General features: G+C 42.6%; 1 protein-coding gene across 4 annotated transcripts in view; it reads left to right on the top strand.

The window, feature by feature from the left end:
• BACH2 (BTB domain and CNC homolog 2) overlaps positions 1–21,147 on the top strand; it is a 145,543-nt gene that overhangs the window by 61,563 nt on the left and 62,833 nt on the right. For all 4 annotated transcript variants that reach the window (XM_018078282.2, XM_018078284.2, XM_018078281.2 and 1 more), the window contains one exon: positions 1,726–1,873. The gene's annotated coding sequence lies outside the window, so the exon portion shown is untranslated. The remainder of the gene's footprint in view (positions 1–1,725; positions 1,874–21,147) is intronic.

The following is a 21,147-nucleotide window of genomic DNA, read 5'->3' on the forward strand; positions in this document are numbered from 1 at the left end:
CATCTGTTGGTAAATCATCTAGGAGGGTGCCATCCAGAAGAAATAACCTACTTTTCATAAGTGAACCAATTCTCTGCAAAGCTTGGAGTAGAATGCTGTAGGATCAATGCTCAGAAAATATTGAACATTTTTACCAGAAACAGCATAGAAAAAACAACAACCAAATCTCTCTCATTTGCACTGTTTTTTGTTTTTTTTTTTTTTACTTTTTTATGGAGTCATAAATAAGCATTAGTCATAAATAGACATAGTAGACATCTCTTGAGAAACCAGAACTTTTACTAAAGAGTTCATTTTGCGAATTTTGGAAAAATAATAGTAGTTTTTTAAAAAAAAATATAAACTTTTGGGGTTTATCCCCCTTCATCTAGCTTTAGTTTGTGGTAATTCTGCAGACACAGCCTTTGCAGTGATCCTGGTAAGGTAGATACATGCCACTGCTTGTTCTGCTGCTGTCCCCTTCAGTTCAAAAGAAAACCGTCTTCCTTTCCACTCCCATTTGCCAACTTCACTCAAGTAAAGTATTCAAATGTTTTTTACCAGGAAAACAGTAAAGTGTTGGGCACTGGCAACTTGAAAACCCCTGTAGCTTAAAAATAATTACTTCTCCTTCCACAAGTATTTCCTCCCCAGCTACTTCAGAGTGTGACCGCTTCCTTCATAGATGGGAGAAGCCTTTTCCGGAGTCTGGGATTGGGATTGTGTGTTGTGTGGGATCTGGGAGGTGCAGTGATGCTAGGACTAGGGTGCTGGGGGGTTCACCCCCCCTTTCCAGACCCCTGGCCCCAGCCCTGCTCTCACCAGCTCTCCCCATCCTTGAGTGCCTCCCCTCCAGGGACTGAGTCTGAGCCCCTGGCATGGCTGTGGCAGCACAGTGAATTTGCTGTGGGCAGATACATGCTTTATTCTCTCTCCAGTTTTCTTTTGACATGGCATGACAGGTAGCTTTGCTTTAGGGTGGCTGGAGGAATATGACACACATTGTATTAACCCAGGGATACCAAGCTGTGCTGATGGTGTTTCTTCTCTGAAGCTCCCCAGAAAAAGCAGAAACAAAGTAACAAATTTCATGTTTGATAAAATCAAAGCTTTGACAAAAGCCAGTATTAATTATTTTTTAAAGTTGGCTTGATAATTTTGCTGGTTTTGTTAGAACACCTTTCTAGTGTGATGTGCAGTTTCATAGACCACAGGGAGGTTTAGGTTGAGCTTTAAAGCTTATCTGTTTCTAATCGCCCTGCCACGGGCAGGGACACCTTCCACGAGACTAGGTTGCTCAAAGCCCCATCCAGCCTGGCCTTGAACACTTCAGGGACAGAGTATCCACAACTTCTCTGGGCAACCTGTTCCACTGCTTCACTACCCTCACAGTAAAGAAGTCCTTAGTATGTATGCATAAGTATGCACATACCTATGGTATGATCTGGTAGAATAATCACAGAAGTATTAGTTTATCTGTTCTGCAGTTCTTCTTGGGGGCCTCATATGTCTGGGCACTATATTAATGCAAGGAAAACAGTCTTTGTTGCAAAGTATCTACAGCTTAAAGGATGGAGGAGGTATGTAATGGGCATAATCTAATTGTCATGTTTGACATAAAGACCTTCTGTGTTTAAAAAAAAAAAAGGCATCACAACTTTTTTTTTCTAGAATTAAAAGGAAAAAACAAAGAGGGGTTTATGAAGATTCAGTGCTTGATTTTTTTTTTACTTTATTTTATTTTAGGTTGTTACAGCTGAGTTGCCAGAACATTGGCCTACAGAACTTTGGAGGGTCACTTAATGGATTGCTGCAGCCTCTTAATTTCTCCATTGATCCTCTTCCCTGCATCGTGAGAACATTTTAGCCAGCACAGAACCTAGAAAAGTTACATGTAAGTCATGATTCCAATTCCTTTCTATTTAAAGAAAAAAATGAAAGAAAAAAGAGAAGAAAAGGTCTTGGGGAGTCAAGGTGGAGGCAGTAAATATCACACTTGATAAAAACACTGTAAAAGCTGTAATTCAACTGCAAACATTAGGTGGTGAATAAATTGCTATTGGAGTAGTTACCTGTCTTTTTAATGTAGATAGTGATTGTCATTTTGAAGGCTTTTCTAAGTGTTCTGCTGCAACAGTAAACCACAGTAGTTCTTAAAATAGCTCTCTTTACCCCACTGCTCTAACTACACTTTGTTTTTCTCTGCAACTGGCTAAGTGTGTGTAGACCTACCTTGGTGTGCCGTTCCAAAGCTGCACGTGCTCCACATGAGTTTGGAGGCCATCATTTGCCCAGCAGGACTGCAGGCATCCCTGTATTTCTGCCATAATAAAATCCATATCCTTTTCCTTTGGGGTTCCCAGAATACTTCCCTTGGAGGAGCCCTGATGTTGCTTCCTCTTTCAGCCTACTGCCTCAAAAGGCTCTGTAAGCATCAATAGCACCTTCAACAACTTCCAGGTGGAATTTGGTGCTCCATTTAATTCCATTTGTAGGAAGTTGGATAGAGCTGTGCACAGACCTTCAAGGGACAGAGGAGATTGAGGGGACTGCAGACTCCTTCCTGTCTTCTCAGTCTGGGTTGTAGTTCCCAGTACATGTGTTTTGATTTTTCTCTCAGGATGGGGAAGGACTGTGGTACTGTGCACATATTTCATTCCCCATCCCATAATGGCTAAGTCCCCCTCTTAAACCTTGCATAGCATCAGCCTGACATGGAATTGGTGGGCTATTCTAGAGGAGAGAAATTGGTTTGACCCTTTGTAATTTGTCAGAAATTCTAACCCTAATTCTGTGTTCTGACTGAGGTGGAAGAAGCATTTGGACCATTATAAGGATGGCATGGATGTGGTGGTCTGTGCTGTCTGGAGGGTGGTGTAACCCAGAGCTGCCAAGTTCAGGACAAGGCTTGAGTACAACTTAATTTCATTGATTTTTAAAACAAAAACAAATCTCCTTGTGGTTAAGAGGTTTTTATCTTTGAGATGGTGGTGTAGAACAGCTTGGCAAAAGGAGATAATACAGAATTATGATTCAGTGTGACACAATGGCCCTTGTTTGTTCACTGCAGTAACAAATTCATACAATGCAGTTTAATCAGAACAGGGCAGTGAAGCTGACCACAGCACTCCTTGCTGGTCAGTTTTTCTTGAATGCTTAGTAACACCACTTTTAATCTTAGGAACTGATTTGTAATACTACTTCTAAAAACCTGTGAGTGTTTTGAAACTGAAGCATTTACATTAGAAGTGTACCTTCATTCGAGGTGCTTTATTTGCTTATGGGACAATAAAAGATTTATTTCAAACAAGAAAAGTCTTTTGCAAAAGGAGGATAGTGTTTTAAAGAAAAAGAAAATTTTTTTCTGGTATGATGAGCAAAAATAATGGTGAAGAAGTAGGCAGTGGAGAAAGTCTGGGTAGTAATCCACTGTCAAAGAGGCCTTACAAGGTGTGGGTTTGATTTTGTTTTCCAAAAAAGGGAGAGTGTTGCCATTTCCTTATGGGCTTGGCAATATATGGTGCAGTTATTAATCAAATCCCCAATAGCAGGAATCATCTGACTACAGGAAGATTTTGATTCTGTCTTGAAATTTGTTTTTAGTGCTTGTCTTAAGGGAAGAAAACTTGAAAATATGAGTTGTAACAGCTAGGCAGGCAGAAATAACTTGTTGTTCATTAGTCCTGCTTAGCACTGTTCCCATGAGGTTTGGAAGCCTTATTCACAATTTTTTGCAGGCTTTTGAAGAGCTTATCACTAGGCATCTTGTAAATTCACTATTAAAAACACTTCCAGAGAAACAAACTTTAAAAATATCATCCTTGTTAGGGACTTGAAAAAGCAGCCAGAAATTGAGTAGACATAAATGGGGAAAAAACCCCTCTCTCTCATTCCAAGAGGTGCATAGGAAATTTTGTCTTGCTTCTTATTCTGCTACAAATAATCTCCATTTCCAGCAGTAAAATTGGGTCTGATGACTGAATGAACTTGAAAACCAGTGTAAGGATATAGGAGCCATCATCAAATATGTGCTTTCCTTACCTTTTTTTCCTTTGGGTTTATTTTTTTCTTTCTCTTTTAAGTGTGGTTGTGTGGTATGCATCATTTTTAAAACATGTTGTGTGCTCTAACTCCTAGAAAACACAAGCATCACCTCACAGGTTGTTGGCCGCAGTGGCACCCGTTGTGTGTGCGGATCTGTGCCAGCACAGGCAGATGCGAGGGCAAGCTGCTGGCTGCTTATTTGATTTCTCAGTGTTTCCCACTGTCTGGCTATTTTTGATGACAGACTCTGCTTGTAACAATTACCTTGTTATAGCAATTTCCGTAGAAAGAAGTGAACTTTCCCTTGTTAATTAGCCCTGCTGGAAAGAGCAGTTGCACGAGGTTGACCCAGTTGTAACAACTGTGGTGTTCTTGCTTTTCCCTGGGTGCAGTGTATTTCATAAACAAGTATGGCTTCCCCCATTCCTTTATTATTTAGTTTTTATAATACTACTAGAGTGTTGATTGATATGATCTCTATAAAAATAGTACTTACTGATGTTTGAATTCAAAGCAGAAAATACCTTCCTTGTTCTGATGGAGCATATTGAAAAACCCTGTTATGGTGCATGTACCAAGATACTAAAATAAAACATTTCTCCAGGTCCTCTGGGATTTAATGCTGGGTAGGTTAGACTGAGTGTATTATAATGAAGGTGTACAGGGGCACTGGGGACCTGGCTGTGCCTTGGAGCAGATGTTGGGGCATGGCTGCTGGCATCCTAGCGGAGACAGGCGACTATTCCTAGTGGTGACCATGCTCTGTTCACATTTTTTGCTTTGTTTTATGAGTGTGTTTTCCTTTAAAAGTGGCAAAAATAGCATCCCAATCAATGTCATTCTGCTTCTAATAAATAGACCTCATTTGTACTGCTTATCCAATATTGAAAATTCAGCAAGGACCAATAAGTGCCTTATACAGGATAAAAAAATAAGACAACCCAAAACTCAGAAAACTCTGTACAGCAATTTCATATTTTCTAGGTATGAGTTCTTTGGAGTATTTAAAAAAAATTTAGAAAGATTTCTTGAAATATATCCTATGACCATCTGTAGGCAGATGTAAATAATGAAAAAATTTAATATGCAGATTTTGATGCTTAAATGTCTGTCACCCGCCTACCACCACAGCCTGGGAAAAATGTATCTTTTTTTAAATCTGCACTTAAAGGTCAGGTAATTTGACAGACTTAAGAAGGAAATCAGATTTCTGAAGGCAAAATTACATCTCTTTGAACACTGACTTACCAAACACTGCTAGCTGTCAGCACCAAACCCTCTGCCTAAGAGTTATGGCCATACCTGAGGACATAGTTGGGTTTATCCTACTGGATGTGTGAGATGTGACCACATCTGCATTTCATGATATTTCTGTTGGAGTGCTGGTTTTATAACAGCGAAGGCATTTTCTTACCCATTTTATGGTACTGGCAAATCAGGACTCTGTACCTTGTGCACCAGTGTGTGGAGCATCTCCTGTCTCGGGAACCTTCACGACCTCCAATGGCATCCTGACCTGGGCATCGTGCTCACAACTGCCAAAAAGCACTTTCCTCAGATCTAGGGGAAATCTTCTTTGCCGAGAAATAATCCAGTTACTCCTGCTGCCCCAATACCCCCCTCTTGAGGATGCATAAAGCCATTGACCACTGCCAACACTGCGTCAGTCCCTCAGTGTGATCGGGTGCTCCTCAGCACCATTAGTGCCTCTGTACCTGAAGCAGACTGCACCCCCAGCATGGGTGGCTGGGGACAGCTTTTGATAAGTGTTTGCTGCAGATATATCTGTTGACTAAATATATTTTTTATTTAGATGTGCATATGCGTGTATATCTAAAGTAAACATACGTATATATAAGCTACATATATGTATGTATGTATAATGTTTAAATAAAATATTTATCTGGACAAATATAATCAGTATGGTCTGAAAAGCTCCAATGTAGCTTCATACACAGCTGCTGCACGTGCACATGTGTGTGAGTGGTGAGCCAACGTCCCTTTCCAGAGGTTTCTGACCAAGATTCCCATGCCAAAGGCATCCCCACTTGGGTACACACAGCAACCGTGGGCTGTATGGCCAAGAGGCGCATTCTGCCTGTGTTTAGCTGGTAACAACAGAGGAGGATAGTGGTGTTTGTTGAAGCACAGCATGCCATATGAAACCAAATTATTCTGACACCTCTGCCCTTGTTGCCATTGACCACAGGTTTGTTTGTTCGTCACCCCAGTGGCACGACAAGCTGCGTGGACACGCAGTGTCATTGATCTGTTTACTCAGTGTTTCCCATGTGGTCACCGTGTTGTGGTGAGGACTTTTGTTTTTTGCTGTGGCAGGTGACAGCCCGGGTGTGTGAGTGTGCCAGCCCAAGGGACTGAGTCACAGCCCTCCCTCCGACAAGGGCTGGCGGCACTTCCCCTTACCCAGGGCGGTGAGATGCTGGCCCATCTCTGCAGGACATACCTGCCCCTACATTGCTTTATTATCTTTTTTTTACAGAAAAGTCTGAGAGATGGTGATGGCAAGACCGACTTTCTCTGTAACCCAAACCAGTGAAAAGTAAAATCCATCTCACCACATCAGTTTTGTTTTCACTGCTGGTTCAACATCTCCCCTCCCTCTGGCAGAACCCTGCACAGTCATTCAGTGCCCGGCTTGGGGGTGGTGTGGTTGTTAGCTCAGTGGTGTATGACCCATTTATTTTCATAATACTTAGATACCCGTGCTTCTGCAGCATTCAGCACACAGGTCCTGCGACCTAAATCCTCGGCAGAAAAGCACACACCTGATTTCAGCAGCGTGCGTGGAGAGAGCAGCTGGCTCTGCCCTTGGCTTGTCAGGAGCTGCAGGAAAGTGATGCGCTTTTCGGTCTAGCGGGCAGTTGATGAACAAGGGCAGGTAAAGGCACATTTTTCTGGAGACAGCATTTTGTCTTCGATGATTTGTTTAAATATTGATTGCTAGCTGATAGGACATGTTTCCTGTTATGATGTACAAAGAGTTGAGACATAAAAGCGTTGTATTGGATGATTTTCTCTCTGTAACAACTTACAGTTCCAGCGACACCAAGGTGATTAATGGCACAAGATTGTTCATTCTCACCATTCCCCAGATATGGCATCACCTATCATCCTGTTGAGTCTGGTTTTAAGATGGACCTTTTTTCCTTTATTTCTTTTTTACTCAGATAGTTAAATTAGTTTTCTGCAGGTTTTCAAATGATAATTAGGTTTATACTCATGTTACTTTCTGTAAATGGAAACAATCAGGCATAGGATACACAGGAGAGTAAACTGGTATCATAGTAGACCTGAGAGTTTTAGGTATAAAATTAAAGAGTAATTTGCAAAGTGGCTTAAAGTAAAGTGGATTTAAACACAATGAAATCATCCTTGACAGCAATTTGTTTGAAGTTCTTCTACTGTTATGAGTGTAAAGGGATTTTTTTTTAATTGCCAGTTTCTGGGTAGAGTATTCAGCATAATTTCTCACAGGTAAGTGAAGCATTAACTCCTTATACCTCGGTAGTTTGGTCAGTGGGGGGAGAAACTGAAAGTTAGGGGGAGGCAGGCACCTTCTCTACTTCATCATTTGAAAATCAGTCAGGGGTCAGCTAACTTTGAGAAGGACTCTACCAGGTAACTGAGATTAAAAAAAACTATTAAATGTATGAAAACTCAACAGGATCCTGGACAGTAGATACACATAACATGCAAATAGCTGTCTTCAATGTTTAACAGAATATAATAGCACTCTAGATAAATGGGAGAAAGAGTAATAGCATCCCCTTTTCAAATGAGTTTGTTTTGCATCCCTTGTTCAGATGAGTTTTGGAGTTTTTGCATTTATATACTTTTGTTGTAGGTGTTGGAAGCGTAGGCGGCCATGAAAAAGCAGTGGTTACAATTAAGATTTTCCATTTATTGCCCTTTGTGTACAACTAAAAATAAGATTCAAATGCTTCAGTATTTGTAGAGCAAGCATAATACTTCCCTTAGCTCTGATGACTGGCTCGCCTGCAGCTTCGTCTCTGTCTGGTGAGTGAGTCCTCAGCTTAAATGCTTGTAAAAGGGTAGGTGTTGGAAGGAGAGTCAGAGCTTACTTGCAGTGTGATCTGGCTGTGTTAATTCATCAACTTCTTATTTAAAAAAAAAAAAGAAAAAGTATTTAGGCTTAGTGCATAATTAAGAGGTAGCGATGAAAAATTTAGGAAGAATTGTTCTGCTCTCTGGAAAAAGCAGCTTTGGAGAGGATTGAAAGATCTTTAAAGTTAGCCTTTCAAAACTTCACTGGTATACCTGGAACTGTTGATCTAGAACTTCATCTTATGGCAAAGAAAAAGGAAAAAAAGGAAATCTATACAAATTTGTTGAACTTAAGAAACAAATTCTCAGGATTAACTTTTGGCATGTAAAATCCTTTGGTTTCCTCTTTAGGGTGGCAGTATTGAAATATACTGCCTTGGTAGCTTTTCCAGGTAGTTGCACTGGTTCGGAATCCACCAAATTAGTTGCAGTATCTTGAGCTACTTAATCTGTTATGACCACATTAATTGATACGTCAGCTCATGACCAAGAGAAATATTAAAGAGAGATGTCAGTGTATGCAGGGAAATTCATAGCTTCATGGTGTCAGCTTTGGTGCTGTCCCAGCTACACTCATTAAGTAGCCATGGCATTTCCAGAGAATGAGTGTGCCTGTGCATGTACACATCTAATGTCATTCTTGCAATGGATGGGTAAGAGAGAGCATCTATCCAAGAGCTGCAGGACCAAAGGTAGAGGCTAAATGCTTGCTTTCTGCTGTGTGGCATCTTCAGCATCATCACTTTCTTGCTTCATGACCTTCCTGACTTCGTCAGGCTTGGCAGAGTAGCAGAGGTGTTGGTCTTGAAAAGCAGGCTGCGTAAGACAATAAGTTTTTGCTCTGAGTAACACCACGTGGTGCGGAGGATGTGGGGTGCTGGGGGCAGTTAGAGGCACATGTGCTTGTTCCATGGACTAGTCACGCTGTCAGTGGTGAGTCTTTCATCAGGCAATATGAAATCCCTTTAAATTTGCTTGGTGTAATCCTCCCCCTTTTCCTAGGAGAGCTCGGTGCCTGTCATTGCTGCCTTACTTTTACCTTTTTGCTGAAACATGCCTTTTTGGTTTTACATCTGTGCCTGCCCATTGGACCAGCCTGGATACAAAGTATGAACAGCAAGAGAGCTAATGCAGCAATCAAGACTTTAAATACTTCAGGTGGGAACGGGCAAAACTTTAGCAATAATTAGTTTCCCCCACGGTGGTTGCTGCAGGGAATTATATTACATCTGTTATAATCACCCTCATGTCTCAGTCGTGTGGGTGACCAGATGCTGACAAGTGGCGTAATTGTTTGTTGTAATATTTTTCTGTGGAATTTTCTCTTTCCGGTACAGTTGTAGAGATGATTTTTTTTCTCCCCGCCTGCCCTTTTTTTTCTACTGCTGTGCCTGCTGCAGGTGAGTTCAAACCTGAAGATAACAGCAGGAGAGAGTGCAGCATGTGTGTCATGTGGCAGCGGCGCGTGGCTGCACTTTCCAGCTGGATGAGACATGCTGGTCTCTTCCAGAGGTATCGCCACACGGGCTATTTTTAGAGATGGCATATAGGGCGCGTTGTGCAACTATCAGTACCCACTGCTGGGCTCTTCATTTTTTCCCTTGTATGGTGATGAGGTTTTTAAGGTGTTTAGCTTTCTCTTGAAGAGGTGGAAGGATCTCTTTTTTAACTACTTGCAGAGCTGCTCCAGGGAATCTGTGAAGTTGTGTTTTCTGTACACAGTTTAAAGGGAACAGTCCTGCATGTGGCCACTAAGTTAGGAATAGTGTAAATGACCCAAACAACATGGTTGAGATTTTCAGCTGAGGAGCTCTAACAACCTGTTGGGTTGCAGAGCAGAACTGCTACCTCAGGAAACCCCCAGCTTGGGGGTTTTTTTAACTCTACCGCAGCAAACAAGCTGCACTCCGGCATTTTTACAGTTGTCATAAACTCTTTCTGTGGCTCTCAGTTTCTGGAGTCCTTTGAAGAGCCGCCTCGTGCTGTACAGGAGGTCCTGTGAGATGGGATATGGTGCAGCCTCACAGTGAGAGCAGAGCTGGACACAGCAGTGGACTGTTGGCTCATGCCTGCTGCTGCTGGAGAAGCAGAGCTGGCCAGTCACAGGCTCCTTACTGCATTGCTCAAATAATGCAAAAACATTAGCAGTGGTGATTTGCTGTAATGGTGTGTTTTAAGTGCATCTTTGCTCTGCCAGCTTCACTTTTAATGCACTCGGTTAAGGAATGCTTTGGAGGTTGCTGCTAATGGATGAATCTCCCAGAAAATTGGAATTTTCAAATAAGATTGACACTTTAGAGTGAGAAATATAAATCTAAGAAGAGTATTTCAGCAGAGGTTTGTAATTAGGAATGAATGGAGGGAATTTGTACGCGCAGTCTGTGGAAGGGCACAATGGAAGGTGAAATTGCACCCTCTGCGCTGAATGAGGGATGAAAGCCAATGTATCAGTGTCATGGCATGACAGTGTAGAGTATAAATGATACTGTCACTGAGTGCTGCAGAAGGTATCATGGGAATTCCACTCCAGTAAATTACATTACTTAGACAGACCTGAAGGCATTGTGTCTGAATGATTGGAGAGAAAAAAGTTGTCAGCACAAAGCAGGAGATATTATAGAACAACTGGCTGCAGGGTTGGAAAGCAGTGTTTTTCTGATGTTTACCATGCAAAGCTTTTCAGATGCTTTTAAATTTCTTTTTTGGTTGAATTACAAATGTATTGATGAAGCAATAGTATTTTTTGAGATGGTGTCTGGAGTGGATACCAGCCTGAAGCTAAAGGTTTGAGTATGCATAGCTCCCAGTTGTTCATTAGGAACTGGGACTCCTTCAGACTTGAGAAAAATCTAGTCATATGTTCCCAGCTCAAGCAGTGTTTTTATGTGTTGCTTCATTTGACTGAGGACTTGCTTTTTGGGCTGAATTTTGCTTGTGGCGTAATTGTAGCATAGGTTTGTGGGGAGAGGTGGGTTGTTGCTGTTGTCACTAGCAGTGAGGGGCTGGACTGTGGTGAGCAGCAGCAGATCACGGGACACAAACTTTATGGTGTCATTTAGAGGCATGGTCAGGTCCATGATGTGGGCAGGTAGGAAGGAGCATGATGTCACGGTGACAATGCAGCAAAAATCCAGACACTTCAGCCCTTTCAGCATGAATGTGTGTTCCTCATGATCATGTGCTTTCCTCACACTGTTCTGCTTGTTGCCCACCAAACCCCACAGTGATGGTGTTAAGTGGAATAGTTATTTCTGACAATTTTTTCTCTGTAATGACCTATTACATCCACCCGCACAGGGGCTGTACCTTAGAGATGGGGCTTAACTACTTCTCTATCTCTGACTTCACATGCAGACAACACCTGCAAGCTCCTGTAATTTCCTAGTTTGCTCATGGGTGAGACAGCCCAGCTCCCACAGTTCTCCCAAACTGCTGTTTGATGATGAAATGGCTACTCCCTGAAGATGCTACATTTCATTCCTGCAGTACATAATAACCTCTGCCTGTCTTGGGGCTTCTTGTAGAACTTCATCAGACTTTGTCCTGCTTAAAAAGCATATTTTTCCACTTGCCTACCCACGAAAAGCATCACTGAAAGTACATGCTATAGGTAATGAAAAGGGAGCAGACTTTGTTTCTCCTCCCCAAAACTTGATTTTCAGCAAAGCCCACACAAGGCAGGAGGATGGACATGCAGCACAGTTAAATTAGCAGTCCTTCACACAGGCTTCTTTACATGGAGATGCTGATTCAAGTTGTGGGAACATTAACGAGGAAATAGGGTCAAACTGAAAGGTGCTGACTCTAGGAAGGTTGCAGTTCAAATGGTTCCATAGAGGGGATTCATCCCTTACAGCCTGTAGCTGGAAACCAAAGTATCAAACCCACAGATAGTGTGAAAAAGCAGTCAGGCATCTGTGGAAAAGATGTCCTGTATGTGATGGGATTCAATAGCAGAGAAATTTATTAGTGGGTCCTGACCATAGCCAAAGGTGAGTGGGAGGAAGGAAAGTGTAATTTCTATATATACTTCCCACATTAGAACTGGTTTGGAGTAGCCCAGGGTGTAGGACTGTGTCTATCTGTCTGTCTGTCTGGATAAAAAGGGGAATTCAGATGTTAGAGATGTAAAGTTTATCCTTAGACCATCGTTGTCATGGGACACTACTATGCCTGCTGAAGCACCTGCTGGTAGAAGTATTCAAAATCTTCTGTCACTCACTTCTCCTGTGGTACTTTGTGTCAAAAGCTGGCATTTTGACACATCTCGGTTTTTGCATGTTGGGAAAGCAAATGCTTTTTTTTTTATATTTAGTGTCATTCCTGCAGTCGTGATCAAGCCATGTTTTTAAAATGTGGCTCTTTGTAGTCAAACCATGGAAGACCTGCTAGTTCTCACTGCCTTAGCTATTCATATGATGCCATTTTCCTCTTCCTGTGCTTGGTCCTGCAGCATTAATGCCTTTAACCATCACCTGGGAAATCATCATGGCCACTCATGGGAGTGACAGGTGCAAAACTGGACTCTAAATGCTGAAAAGCACCGTGATTGCAAGAGCGGGATAGAGCAGGAGAAGGAATGACCAAACTCTATGCCTTAGGGAAGACTGGGAGACTTACCAGTCTTGGTTTAACTGAGAGAGATATTGAGCTTGCTCAGTCAGATTGGTATCCCCCTCGCAAATGTATTTTGTTGTGTAAATGACTCCCTGCTGTCCCAGAAAATTATCACTATCTCTTCCTAATCTTATACACTAGATTTCTAAATGATCGATCTTGGTGCAAGAAAGCTGTTGTTTAGTAAGTGTAGCTTGCTAACAAATCAGTGGTTTAATCTTAATTCTCACTGCTGTGAGATAACACAGGGCTTTTGATAACACAGGGCTACAAAGTTTGACATCGTAGAAACTTCTCTATAAACTGATTTTCTTGCCAAAAAGCCATCTCATTACCATTAATTCCCCTCTTATCGTTAGTGTTATTAAACTGCCGATTGATGTGTAAAAACTGCCATTTGCATGAAGTTCACAAAACTGCAGTAAAAGAGACTTTTGTTCTGACTTGGTAGGGAGGAAAAAAAAAGCAGCTAAATAACACTAGTTCTATGGCAGAGATGCTCATATAAAGACATGTTCTGAACAATAAGATCGTTTATCCATGTATGACATAAGTATATAGGAATTTAAATAATGAGAGATCTTGTGAAATGCAGCAAAACGCACACCACTGGTATTGTGAAGCTCCCCTTCTTTAAAGCCCTATTCTCAGGGAAAAGCAGCTTTACTTTTGCTTTGAAAATCCATTATCATAAGCCTTTTTGGAAAAAAGCGTTTGTCTTAATGCAATATTAAAGCAATTTTACACCCTAAGAGCAGCTCTTTCATAAGGTAAAGTGCAGTCCCATGTGTGTATGTAATTGCCATTTATAATACTTTGCACAGCCCTAACTTCCCCAAAATTAAGAAAAACACTAACCTTTCTAGGCTTTCCTTTTCCTAATTGTTTTGTTCTCCCTGTCTTTCTTCCCCAAAATATTCTTTTTTTAAAATCCCTTCTTGGGAGAAAAAAAAAATAGACACAGAATGATCTCTGGATTCATTGCAAAACACTGCTTGAAGGAAGCATTTTAAGAGTTTGGGTTAAAAAGTTTCTGCTTCTTTCAAACTGCATGGGTGACATTGCTATTTTGGGAGACCATGCCATCTGCTTGTTAACCAAAAAGAAGGGAAGATATTCCTAGTTCTAGTATAGATTTTTGGGTTGATTCCACATAAAATTCCCAACTGATCTTCGCTCCTGTTTGCCCCCTCTATAAGTTAGGGAGAACAAGGCCACTCATCTCTTTTGCCTTCACAGCTCCCAGGGGAAAGATCCTCAAGCTCATGGTCCTGACTGAGTAGGACATGGTTGTTCACAACAGACACAACCTGTCATGACGTATGAGGTCCATAATTCCTCTCTGCAGATACTAAAAGCTATGACGAGGAGTAAAAGAACAATATAGTGCCCAAACCTGATGTGCCACAGGTGACTGCTACCTGCAGGTGAAGAAGTGGGTGTTGGGGAGAGGCTTCGTTGGGTTTTGTTGGAGGAGTTTGGGTTTTGTTTGCTTTTGAGTAAGAAAGGGGGAGGACAAGTTTTCTGAGGTTTTTCTTGCTTTTGGGGGTAAAATAAAGGAGGAGGACAAAGTTTCCTGGCCCACAAGCCAGCCATCTACCAGGTAGTGCAGGCGGAAAAGGTGCAGGAACTAGAGAGGACAGTAAGACTGTCCTCCCCTAGGTGGAGAGGAACGGCAGGACTTGTACAGAGTGCAGATGGGTTGAAGGAAGAGGTTTACATGAGCAAGGTGGAGTCTATGTATTATGTCCTGCGAGTCTGTGGAAATAGCACAGGGAAACGTGGAAATGTGAGAAGAGGTTACTGTAGTCCTCCACAGGTGATGAAAACATTTGGCTGCCAGAGGAGAGATTTCAGTCTATCTTATATTGCTGGAGTATTTGCAAATACATATGTATCATCGTTACAGTATCTTCCTGACTGGCAAAATATTTCATCCAATCTCTGTTGACAGAAAAGATTGCCTACTGATAATTGCTTTGCTTAAGTGTCTGATAATATGCCAGAAATGAGAGCATTCTCTGTTAGGTCATCTTTAATTATGCATGTACCACCTGTCAGCTTTAAATCGGGAGAAGATTAGTTTTCTCATTGGATTTAGAATAGGGAAAAGAAGAGAGCCTTCAGCAAGAGGACTAGGCTGTTGCAAACAGTATCTATGGGGGAGTTTCACAAGCAGTCTCCTCATCATCTCTAGTCATGGGTACCGCTGTTGGCACATGCGGAAATATTTGAAATATAGCCTAAGCTAGCTGCCGTAGCAATGGGTTTCGCAGGAAGAGGATTTCAGACCATCTGTTGCATTTTATAGTTTTCATCTTTCCCCATTTCAAAGGGAGAGGGAGAGCTAGGGTGGGGGAGGACACGTGGCAAGTCATAGCTTCTTTGGCAGTGCTGGGAGGAAATCCCCCCCTAAAAGCCATATGAGGGGGTTATTCACTTACCACTGACGAAAGCACACAATAAAACTAGTGAGGCCAATGAAGACATGCCAAACTAATAGGAAATTAAGGGCTCAAAAGACTGAAAAATTATGAGAGTGGGTACTTTGCAGAAAACCTTAACAGGGAAAGATGGTAAAGGTCTCTGAGGATATTAAATTAAGGGGGTTGCTATTACCAAGACTACTTACAATATTAAAAATTACGTTGGAGAGGAAATTTATCTTTGTGCAGCGTGGGGAGGTAGTAATTGTTTGGGAATAGTTGGAGAGGTTTTCAGTTCATGGGAGAATACTAGCTGTTTATTTGGTACAGTAATACATTTTAGGAATCTCCTTAGTTTCCTGGTCTTCTTTACTCCAAAGCTAGTTTGGTTGGTTGTCCTCTGAAATGCACCATTTGTACCAGAAAACAGAAATGGTCTTTGTTAGACTTCTCCACTGCTTTCGGCAGAAGAGAACATCACTCGCCCTGTCAGATGTTACTCCTGCTGCTTCTTGCCTATATATCTGAGTGGCCTGTGCTTCCCCTTCTGTGGGATTTGGGTTTTCCAGCTTCTGTCATCACTGCCTTAGCCTTCTGAAAAGAATTCCTAGACTAGTTAGCTGACACTGATTGTTTTTCCTGGTAATACCTTCAGCCAGAGCTATTTCTGAAAATCTGGGATTTGGAACAGTAGGTCAATTTGTAAAACAACAAGAGCGAGCGAAGAGGGACAGATGGCTGTGGATGCGAGAGCATGTTTCTGTTCAGCTTTTGCTGATGCTTCGTTGTTGCATGAGCATTTGAGGCTGTTGTTTTGAATTGCTAAAGTGGTTGTTGCTCCTTTGGTGCAAAGACTGGCCTATGGCACTTGTCATGTCCCCCACTCCGCTCACTAGGGCTACACAGCAGGCTCCCTCTGCAGAAGCTTGCAGTGCCTTTGCACACAAGGACATGGAAAGGATTTGCAAGATGAGTGGATTTTCTGCTGAGAAATCTGGCTGTGCTTTTCCTGACCTTTTCTCCCAGCAACTGCAGTGGGTGAGGCTTGCCTGATGATTCCTTTGCTCAGTGTAAGGTTGCCAGACTCACCTTTCTTTGTTATTCCTGTGTAAATGATGAGAACTTCTCCATCTTCTGTTGTGCTGCAGGATTTTGCTCAATTCCTAAACAGATTCTGATGGATTCAGAATTGCTTGCTTCTCTCTCACTGAATAGTGATTCCAGTAGCATCACCTCAATGTAGCTGAACTTTACTGAGCTGAAATGGAAAAGTGTGCGGGTGTGCCACAACCTTTTTTTTCCCTTGCTCATGATTCATTCAGCCTTTCTTTCCACTCTCCTATTGCATGCTTAAAGGGCTCTCCAATCTTGCAGTGATCACTGGAAGACATCTCTTTTGTAGAGGTTCCTTCATTAAATATGAGGGTGTATGCATCTCCTTATCCTTCTGCTACTGCTGAGCTGTGCAGCACCACTGAGCACTTCGGGAGATGTCCTGTTGACCAGTTTGAGGAATGGCCATACTCTGCCATTGAATGTAGTGAATGTAGTACTCTGCTTTTGTCTCTGAAAAACTGGGCAACTAGATGAAATTTAAGAATACCTGTAAGAATTGAAATACTTAAAACCATCTGAGCTCTTCTGGTTTGCAAAATGCGGCTTATATAGTCCTCAGGTCTGGCTGATCCTGGGGGCTCTCTCTTGTCCTATATTTTATAGATGATTACTTAAACTACCTAGAGCAGTTTTTCTGGAAAACCTTCCTGTTCCCAAACCCAGGATGTCATTGGGTCCTATCTAATGACTACCTGCCCCTTTTCTCTCCTGGACTCTTCACTGGACCTTGTCCACTGCCTTGGTCACAGAAGGGGCTTCATCTATCCTCTTCATTTCCCACTGGGACACTTGTTTAACATTTCTCTTGTAACCTCTGGTGTGTTGCTGGTTTTAGCTTCACATTTTTTTTCCTTTCCCATTTCACTCTTTTAGAAACACTACAGTAAAGCTCTTCACATGTCAGATTTAGTATCTGTTATAGTAGAGACTCCCTACAGGATTCATACTTTTCCTTCCATAGCAGTGCAACAGTGCTTGATACTGAAGCTGGTGAAATTCAGAGTGATGTGTTTACATTGAGCTATCTGACTGTACACACTGCTAATTTTAAGAGGAAGGGGAACCCTTCTTGGGATAATTAGTTTTGCTATGTTTATAGACATGATCTCTTACTGAAGCATGTTTTTCCTGACTCCGAGTAGGCTGCTGACAGCTGGTATTACAAGAGTTCACTGGGAGTCTCATGGTCCATGTGTCCTTATGTATACACAGCACCGACAAGATGAAGCCAGGGAGAGATAACGAAGGCAGTGATGCTAAACACTTTAGCAGTGCCCAGTAGTAAAGCATTTGAACTACCAGCCTGAGCCAAGTTCCAACTCCTGTCTTTATGGATGTACTGATCAGGAAAATCACCTTGTCCTTTAACAGATTTTACCAATCTGGATGAATAGCCGAGAAGTCAGCGGGATCATCTCTGCTTTACTTACTGCCCTGGCAGTGGCAGCACAAGCTCCTAAATTAGGGGGATTGCCTGTGCCCACATGGCCCATCGGTGCATGAGGGTATTGCCAGATCTCCCTACATGCCCTTTGAGGACCAGGGGCAGAGCAGTATGTGGGTCACGTAAGCGCCACAGTCGGGTTTTGCAGTCTTTCCACCGCAAGTCAGTTGGCAACACAGTACTGTAGATCGATGGTAAATACACGAACCTTCTCGAAAAGTTCAAGTGGGCAATCAGAGCAAGGCAAGTGGCTGCTTTTACACTTCGGTTACAGAGTGTTCCTGGAGGGATTTCAAGGAAACCTCTTGGTAGCAGGAAGCTGCTGCTCTAGGCATGTGATGAGTGAGCTGTGTGGTCGTATTCTGCGCCTGGTGCCTTCTCCCCCAGGCTGCTTAATAAATACGTGAGTGTGGCCATTATCAGGCAAGCTCCATTTCTTTCACCTACGCTAATGTACTGGTATTTTGTGTCACATCAAGTGAGGAGGGAAAGCAGTGATACGAAGCCTTTCTTCCCTTTCCTTAAATAGGATTGATGACCACAACTTAACAGCATTCCAAGAAAAAGTTGATTGAAGGTGGCCAGAGCCTCCTCTGAGATGCTACGTAAAGATGTTCATCCTGATAATAACTTGCCTTTGCCATTTTCAGAGCAGACACTACTATTGTGTTAGCTTTCTGCAGTTAAATGTGCACACACATATATAAATGTACCTCTTGGATTTTCCTCCTCTGCCTCACGCTACCTTCCACACGGGCAGCTCCATCTCGAGGTGTTTCCTCCAGCAGCATGCACTTGTTGCCCTTTGGTGCCCCTTCAGCCGTTCTGCTGTGCAGGAGCACCATCGAGCTTTCTGCATACCATGAGCTGGAATTCCCTCTGGGCCACTGCAATGAATATTGCAGAAACTTCGCTGAGCAGGGTAGGGCATCGTGCTTTTATGTGCAAGGGCTTGCCAGTTTGAATCACATCTGTTGTGTTGCAGAAGGGAATATTCCTCTGGTTGCAGTGGGTTAGTGGAGTACTAGCAAGTCTCATTTGTAAGGGGTCCCGGGCTTAAGTCTCATCTCATCTGTCACCAAGAGAAGGAATCTACTCTGACAACTTCTGCAAATGCTGGTTTCACTTTTGTTTATTTGTTCCCTGGCCATGTCCTTTGTTTCTGAAATGATGTTTACATACTGCAGTTTTTTTGGTGCAAATCAATTAGCTTTAATTTCTTTCTCAACTACCTGGTTTTTATCCCATTGCTTCACCAGCATCCTATTGTTAATTCACATGATTATGCAATGTGATATCCCTCCCTGGTTAGCAAAATGTTCGAATAGCTGTTGGCAGCTTCTGGAAGAGTAATTAGCAAGTAGGAATTACTTGAAGATGTGCACACTAGCCTAAGTAGGCATTTTCCAGCTGTCTGCAAGTTCAAAAACTCGTAGGGACTTTTCAGGCTCTAACACAAGATTAATTACTTGCTACTAGAAAAGAACATTTACGAAGATGTGTAGTATGCAATCCAGGCTACTGTGTTTTGTTCCTTAATTTGGAAGTGGACTCTTTTGTCACAATGAACAGGATTTTTACAGTATTTGGTAGTCCTTTTCCCGAGGAGGCGAGCCTTTTCATTACAAGGGGATGTCACGCTCAAATTCAAAATAGTAAAAGCCGCCTACGAAAGCACTTAGGGCTTTGTGTACATCAATCCTCGCGCCGCGGGGCATAGTGCTGTCTTGCATGGGGATGGCGCAATGTGAGCGCCTTTGTGCTGGCTGCCTGAGCCGGGATCCCCAGCTCTGTGTGCATCCTGGTGTAGCCCAGGACATCGGCTATTCCTTTCTTTCTAACGTGCAGGAGTTTCTGTCCACGGTGCTTTCTTTAGAAAGCCATTTCCACTGCTGTGCCTCTGTTTTGCATGAGGAAGTACACATAAATCAAATACAGCCACAGCTATACTAAAAGCCTCCTTTTTATCCACAGGCAGCTACTGTCAGCCTGCTTTTATTTCTCCTCATTCCTATTCTGTTGCTCCTCCAGGATCAGCCTGAGGGCAGCTGGATTTTTGTTTGCTTCCTGCCCTAAGGTAGTTGATGCCTGACAGTGTGATGGAGAGAAGGGGGCAGGTAGAGGAGAAGTGCATAGCTGGTGTATTTGGACTGCTTGACAGTTTTATTTTAAGCTCAAGCTCTTCTTGCACCTCCATAGCCTCTTCTGCTCTCTGCCTTTTGCTTGACATCTCTTGCACCTAATTCTCTAATCATCTGGATTATCATCTCTTGGCACCATGTCCTCACCCACTCTCTAGCCTCTCACCAGCGATTCCCTTTTCCCTCTCATCTCTTCTCCACTCTGACACTTCTCCGTTTGCTTCTCTGAGTGTCCGCAACCTTTCTCTCCCCTTGCCTCCCAGCATCATCCCACCTCCCACAGGGAGAACAGGCAATTTCCAGGAATCTTCATTCTCGGTATTGCCTCCATTCCCACTGCTCTTTCAAGTTCCTTGGCAATCGTGACCCTCTCTGTTCTGGGCAGTGAAACCTCTCCCTCTGCTTCCTGCTCCCTCTTTTTTGCTCCCTCTGGACAGCCTTACATACTCACTGTAGTAAGCAGTGGCTTTATCTCCGGCTTCTTCAGTTTCTCTTTGTTCACTGAAACACTGGACAGTAGCCACTCTTTTTCACAATTTGTTCCCCTGTTCCCACTTCAGCCCCTCCACCCCCCGGAGGCAATGGAGCCAGGACTGGGCTCCTGCCCCCTTACTACAGATATTTCTCCCTTGAAACTTCTCCAGCCTCCTCTGCCTTTCCTTCTGTGCAACTCTTGATCCATGAGCCCCTGGCCTCTTCAGCTCTCTCTTACTCTGAGGTAACCCTGGTCCTTTACTTTCTGTTTTCTTGAACCCTTCCACTCACCCCTAGTAACATGATTTTTAGTGTCCGTATGGATGTTGCTCCTGGCTCCTCCCCATCCCTTCAACTTTTCACCATTGCTTCTGTATTTTCCTGTTTCAGAGCTTTTTCACATGTCTATTTCCTCCATTATTATTACTAAAAACATTTGCGCGAACAACCTTTTCAGGATTTTAATTTCTCCTCTTTCTTTTACTCCTTTGGGAAAAATTCTTACCACACGTAGCAGAGAAGATTGCACGGATACATACATACTTCAGGTGAGAAATGCATGGAATAATGGCTACAAATAATACTGAGCCACCTAGTTGGTAGAGTAAAAGGAGCATTTCCTCCATGATATAAGGATGTGTAGCTATGTTGATAGGACTGGTCCAAAGACTCTATTAATAGAGATCACATAATTTTTTAATGTTTGGAAAGCTCATGCCAGGTGACGTGGGCTAACCCAGAAACACACAGTGATAATAATACATATTTTTTAAGAGATAGTAATTAAACATTGTGCACATGTGTGTATATACATATACAC

The sequence above is a fragment of the Manacus vitellinus genome, unplaced genomic scaffold (assembly GCF_001715985.3).
Source record: "Manacus vitellinus isolate BGI_N305 unplaced genomic scaffold, ASM171598v3 scaffold_4_pilon, whole genome shotgun sequence".
NCBI lineage: Eukaryota > Metazoa > Chordata > Aves > Passeriformes > Pipridae > Manacus > Manacus vitellinus.